General features: G+C 31.1%; 1 pseudogene; it reads left to right on the forward strand.

The window, feature by feature from the left end:
* Positions 1 to 2,035: 2,035 nt before the first annotated feature.
* Positions 2,036 to 4,039, forward strand: LOC111380950 (annotated as a pseudogene).
* Positions 4,040 to 7,214: the final 3,175 nt, after the last annotated feature.

A 7,214-nucleotide genomic window follows, 5' to 3' on the forward strand; every position in this document is an offset into this window, starting at 1 on the left:
AAAAAAAAAAAAAAAAAAAAAAAAAAAAAAAAAAAAACTGTAGGAAGGGACGCTGGGATGAGTGTGGGGAAAGCAATTTTTTTTTGAAAAAACTGAGTGCACTGCTGATGTGGCAGTGAGAACAGTCTTGAATATTTTGATTATGATTAAGTATTATTTTTTAATGTGATCTATCAATTAATAATATTGGAATGCCACCTAAATTGACACTTAACACCCAAGTTAAATAACATTACTACATTTGATTGTATATATTTCTAATATATGTCCATTAAAAATTCTCTCATGTAATTTAATTCATGAGCAATCTCTTTCAAATATGTTATTATTAGAATGCATAAATTAGAAAGCTGAGTCATAACTAACTTAAATTATTTTTGTCAATAGCTTTGTGTTGAGAGCACGTGCAATTTTTCACGTGTCAAATGCACCACATGTACCATAGCAAAGCTCCACGTTTAACTTTCCAAGAATGTAAAACCAGGTGCTGACTCTCATTTTGCCATTTTATTGGATCTACAGCTTTATATTTTTCAACTTAGAGTAAGGTAATTTTTATATGAATTTTTCCTCAAAAAGATTAATGTTTTAATATTGCATACCCATTTTTTCGATTTGAGAAATTTATGTCTCATGATCGAGAATGTGATAAATAAATTCAAACACTTGAATACAAAAGAATAGAGTACCCCCTTGATCCAAGTTTGAAACTCATAAAGAATGATGGAAGAGTAGTTGCTCAATTGGAATATGCAAGTGCTATAGGAAGTCTTATGTATTGCAGTTCAATGCACAAAACTGGACATAGCTTATGCAATTTGTAAACATAATAGGTTTACTAATAATTTGAGCAAAGATCATTGGAAAGCCATTGGAAGAGTTCTTGGTTATTAAAAAAAAAAACCAAGAACTTAGGTCTATAGTATACTAAATTCCTGGCTGTACTAGAAGGATTTATTGATGCTAATTGGAAATATAGTAAGGGTGAAAGTAAATCTACTTCGAGTTGGATGATTACTCTTGTAGAAGGTGTTGTTTCTTGGAAATGAAAGAAATAAACATGTATAACACATTCAACTATGGAATCCAAATTTTTAGCATTATCAGAAATAGAGAAAGAAGCTGCGTGGCTTAAGAATCTACTTTATGAGATACCTTTGAAATCAAAGAATACATCTTCAAAACCTATTATGTGTGATACTTAAGCCATATTAGTGAAGGTATACAATGAGATATACAATAGTAAGTCTACACATATGAGTCTTAGACATGACTCAATAAAAAAATTAATCAAAGACGGAATAATTTTCCTAAATTATGTCAAGTCAATCGAGAACTTAGCGGATCCTTTAACTAAACCTCTAATTAAAGATTTAGTAACATCAAGGTAAAACTTTTGAAATAAAAGGTTCACCAATGATAAACCCTACCTATTATTAATTAACAAGTAATCTATGTGTTTAAAAGATAACAAGTCATTTGATATGTGGATAGTTTTAGTATTATAAAATTCGCGATAACCCTATTCTAATCAAATAATGCTGGCTGTTATTGAAATGAAGGTTGAGCTTTAAGCTCCTGATGAAGTTCAGTACTCAGTACAAGCATCTCCAAAAGTAACAAAAATACTGGAAAAACTTCACATAGATGAACTCTGAGATGGTGTCACTTCAATAGAGAGTTATATTTTTTCTCTTAAAAGTTTGTCGAAAAGGATGAGTGCAAAGCTATATTAGTGCCAAGAGAGTTTGAAAAACTTGAGAAAGCATAATACTTGCGTGTGTTCTTACAGGTATTGTCACATGGAATAATTGGTTCAAAGCTTAGTGCTACCTTTAGTTCCAATTTTGCTTTGTTTGAAATTGAAAGATATTTAATCCTTATACATGAGTATTGTATATTTTGAATGTGAGATTTTGAAATTGAACAAGTGGAGGATTGTTGTATATTATTTTCAAAATCAATAAAATGCATGTGGAATGACAAATGAGAAATGAAGGCCAGAATATTGGCCAATGCGACCGCATAGGCTAGAATGGCTTGTGGTTGCAAAGGCACTTAAAGGCATTGTTGTTTGTTAATCTATGTGGTCTGCTCGCATAGGCTAGAATGGCTTGAGGTTGCAAAGGCATTTGAAGGCATTGCCATTTGTTGATCTATGCGGTCTGCAAATCATTTGTCAAAATCCCTTTAAGCATCGTATTTAATTCGAGAGGGAGCAAACATCGTTTGAGAGCAACGATTACGTGTTCAAGCTTCTGTCATCTTTTTCACATTGTTGTTTTAGTTCTTTGTTTCTTCTCCTATTGTGTGTAAACCATATTTCCAACATTCCTAGCCTTTGTCACTATGTATATTATCTTGCTTTCCTATTTAGCCTTTCCAGCAAATGGAAAAACATCGGAATCACATGAAATATTCCAAGGCAGTTGCTTTTTTTGGTTCTATGTAATTGTCGGAACAAGTGTTGGCCCTTTTTTTCCCATTGGCTTATATTTTAGGTAGACTTGCTAGAGGAGATTGTTAAGGGATAAAAATCTCACATCGATTAAATACCAAAATGTTAACCAACTTAAAGAAATCTTGAATCACTCCTAGACAAAGTTGACCTTATTAAGATGAACCACAAATCTTAACATGGTATCAGAGTCCATTAAACTCCAACGAGCAATTTGATCCGATTGTAAGTCTCAATTAATAAGCAATGGATTGCAAGATTGGTCTGCTCAAACGAGCCACCATCTAGCCGGGGCGTGTTAAGGGATAAAAATCCTACATCGGCTAAATACCGAAATATTGACCAACTTAAAAAGATCTTGGGTTACTCCTCTTCAAAAGATTGACCTTGTTAAGATGGACTCCAAATCTTAACAGAGATAAACATGCTGTTCGATTAGCCACACCTCGTTTGTTCTTTCTATCTTTTCAAATACTCACAGAAACATCATAAGTGGGTTGTCGTTGTGTTTGCCTCCTATGAGAGCACTCGTCCCTTTACTTTACACTGTTTGGAGGATTTTTGTTGATCTTGATCGGATTAAGGATGTTTGGATTAACAAAACCTTGCCTGCAAATCCTGCAACAGGTAATTTTTGATCTTAGGTTGACATTTTTATCGAATTTAGTATTAATTAATCGAGATCAAGTCACGAACTTTGTTTTATGTTGGTTGCTTTATCCACACGACAATTTGGTTATCTGCTTATTAGGAGACCATACAGTCATTTTTTTCATTAGTCAAACTAATGAACCTAGATAATATAACGAAGCACCAAAAAAATTTAGTTTTAGTTTAGTATCCAACTTGAAGGAACTGTGAAAATTCACAACTCTTGACATTAAAATTTGCCAACAATCTAAATCATAAGAGATCATCCAAATATTGCTGATTTGTAGACTAAATTGCAAAATAATGTGTCTGAGGTAGTAACAGGTGTTTGGAAAGAATTCATAATCAGTTTAGGGCCCGTTTGACTTGGGGCAGATCCAATGAAGGCATAGTGTTGGCAGATGTCTGCACTGGACTTTGGGTCACCAACATTTATCAGCAGCCCACTTACTGACTTAAGCTTTAGAAGTTATGTCAAACGGGTCCTTAAAATATAAATAGAGATAACCATTAGAATGTGTGTTTGAGAATGGAGTCTAATCATTTATAAATGATTTAGAAATTTTGCCAAAAGCCCAAAAGTTCAGTTGTAGGCGTGTTTTATTTTGTGGGTTTGTCACCGAATCAACAATATTTGGAGGTTCTCTCATTATATGGGCTGTAGGCAATTTGCAAAACTTCTAAAAGTTAATTGACATACATTTTGCTCGTATAGAGGATGTTGCATGGCATTGATTCAGAAGGGCGCTACCAATGGCAAATCTAACGTATTTCTCTATCAATTTGTTCGGTTTTCTACTTCCCCATTTCAATCCGACGGCCTTCGACAGGTACTTTAAGGAGAGGGATGAGGTGCGGGCAAAGATGGCAGAAGACAGGCATTCAGCAGCAGCGAACTACTCTCGACACTCAAATAAGAAGGCAAATTAGCTACTTCTTTTGGAATAAATCATTTTTTTGTTCATGTTTTTGTTGACTCGCCTACTTAACTTTTTGATTAGCACCATAGTAAATGAGCATTTTGTGACTTGTGGATGGTTTGATTTCAACTTTTGTTTTTTTCTAGGTGAACCCAAATATACATAATTCAGTTTAAGTAACACGGTTATCGACTTAAATGTATGTGCATGCTAGAGACCATATGTTGGAATAGGGAATGCGAGTTGGCTAGATTGAGTCGTGTGTTTAATTGCAAGTATGAAATTTACATGAAAAGAAAATAAATTCTAGACGAAATTACTTTCATGAAAATTGTCAATTAAATATGTTTGATTAATTTTATTTTCAACCTAGAAAATATTTTATTTGTCCTTTTTTTATTGATAGGTATGAAAGAAAGAAAGAGGAAGTGAATTACCTAGAAAATAAAAATATATTCTCACTAAAGAAAATATTTTTCTTATTTTCAAGCAAATTATGGTCTCATGAACAAAAGTATGAAAATATATTTTATGGAAAAAAAATCAATTAAACAATACAAAAGTAGGAATTAGGGTGAAAAAAATGACATTTTTCATATAAAATATTGATAATCAAATGCACTCTATGTTCAATCCTATTTTACAAGTATCAAATAAAATTTGTCAAAACTTGAACTCGATTTGTTCCTGATGCGTAATTTAAAAGAGAGACTGGATTAAATATGACAAGTCATTTATCCTTTTACATAAGTTGAGACAATTACACGAACCAAATCGAAAACATTTTCGACTCATAATGGCTATTAGCTCACTTCAAAAAGTTGTTTATTTATGTGTTTCAAAGTTATGCAAGCGTATTAAATTATTTCCTGTTTAAATTGACAGTACACTTGAAAATTGAAATGAATTGATCAATTGCAAGTAAGGCAAATTTCTTAAATGACAAGGGAAGTCGCCATTAATGAATTTGAGTTTGGTCAATGAGTTACTATAGCTCATATTAAAAGCTAAGTTTGAATGTCTTAATTCAACAAGGCCATTTTACCTAGTCTTCTACAAATTTTAGTCTTCCATTGTATAATTATTAGTTTGATAGTTACACTGATATTCAAATAGAATGAAGATTTTACAGAGGAGAATTTCAGTTGTGGTCCTCAATCTTTACTCTAATTTGCATTTCTGTCTCGAACCTTCATTTCTTGGTAGCATTTTCAATGACCCAGACATAATTTTATAGCATAATATCACTTTCACTAAGCTAATCTTTCATTTTTAAAAAAATAGTACCATAAAGGGCTCTTAAAATTCTTATAAACCTTACAAAATATCCTAAAAATTATCGAAAAATCCAAAATGTTCCAAGAGTATTAATCAAATCATACCAATCTTCTCTTTTATCATTTTATCTAGCAAATGTCTTTTGAAGCATTTTCAATTATAGCTTCTTTACCCTCTCCTACAAAAAAATTATTTCAATGATTCCAGTTTTCTAAAAGCTCCGTCTTACTAAAACTATGTTATATACAATTAAAAATCGTTTTCATTGACAAGCTTATCTATGTGTAGGTGATTGAAGATTGGCCAAAATGTTACTATTTCAAAATATAATTTTCTCCAAAATCTCATTAAAATGGAGCCCAAACTTGGGCTGCTGGAAAAAGTTTTATATATGCTTTAGTTAATTATATAGAACAAATAAAATAAATAAAAAAAGCAAAAGGAAAAAATTTCACTTAATCTTTTTTGAATAGTAAAACATAAGAAATGACATGAGTCTTGGCTTCCGAGTATTAATATGAGTTCCATTATGGGTATGATTGGAAAAGTCAAGAAGAAAAATATATGAGTAAATGACACCTAATTCATGATGATATTGTGACCATGCAATTGCCCTCTGATACTTACTTAAGAATAATTTGTTGCTCAAATAAAATTAAAAAAAAAGATTTTATTTTATTTTAGAAATATGTAATGTCATTAGTAAATATACATAAAAAGATTTTTTAAAATAAATTTAACAAATGATTATGCAGCATATTGTATTAATTAAATTTAAAGAGACGAGACTGTCCTGAGTAATATTATATTACATGTATACACATAATTATATTTATTGAGCTTTATTATAAAAAAAATAGTAACCGGATTCTATAATTTACTATTTTTATCACCATTATCTTATTTTTATGCCATCGTATCACAAGTTGATCTTGAAAATCAGCAATTCAGTCTTCATTAAGTCAATAGCAAAGTCAATTATGTTTTTAAACCAAACTCTAGAACTGCAATGGCAAACATAGGATTTTAAGTCCGCACGGACGGCCGTCAATCGTCGTCACAATAAAATATTACGAGCCAGTTTGATGCTCTTTTTTCTACAAAATGCATTTTGCAATAGTGATTTAATTGAGAAATTGTTATTAAAAATAAAGAATAAATTTGAATTTGTGTGTAATATTATTTTTTTGAAGAATGTGTGGTTGAAAAAAAAATGTATTTTGAAAAAAAAAAAAAGGAAATGAAACATGGTCTGAAATTTAAATATAACAATTATTTGTTCAAAATGAGCATATATTAATCTATTATACATTTTAACAATATTTACCAAATGATATTGTGGCCGAGTTTTGCATAATTCAAAGGAAGAGTAATCTTTACATTATTTGAAAAATAATTCATAGTAATTCAAGTCATATTTTTAGATACCCATTTTTGCAATTTCATTCACGTCTACATACCCAAAAAATCACTATAAGGAAGGAGGTAATATTCATTCGGCTAAACTTAACTTATATTATTCTGTTCAAGTAAAATTTGAAATTTAGCAAGTGCCACAATGATTTATCTCTCCATAATGCTAAAGAGAGATGTCGGGTTTGATTCCTCTCCATATTTCATTAATTTTGGTAAAAAGGGTAGAAATAAAAATATTGCACTAAAATTTGTTTTGGAAGAGATTCGAACTCCGAACTTCCAATGTGAATTAACAACCTCCAACCAATTAAGCAACAAGAGATGGATGGAAATGAAGCTTATATAAGTTAAAAAGTTCGTTTATTGTCGACAACAAAAATAGCTCTTGGCGAATCCCGCCCTAACTCATCAACACCTGGATCTGCCCACTACAAGAACTCGTTTTAGTCAATTGTAAATCAGGGAAATATACACTCAGTTCCATCTTAAAT

The sequence above is a fragment of the Olea europaea genome, unplaced genomic scaffold (assembly GCF_002742605.1).
Source record: "Olea europaea var. sylvestris unplaced genomic scaffold, O_europaea_v1 scaffold2235, whole genome shotgun sequence".
NCBI lineage: Eukaryota > Viridiplantae > Streptophyta > Magnoliopsida > Lamiales > Oleaceae > Olea > Olea europaea.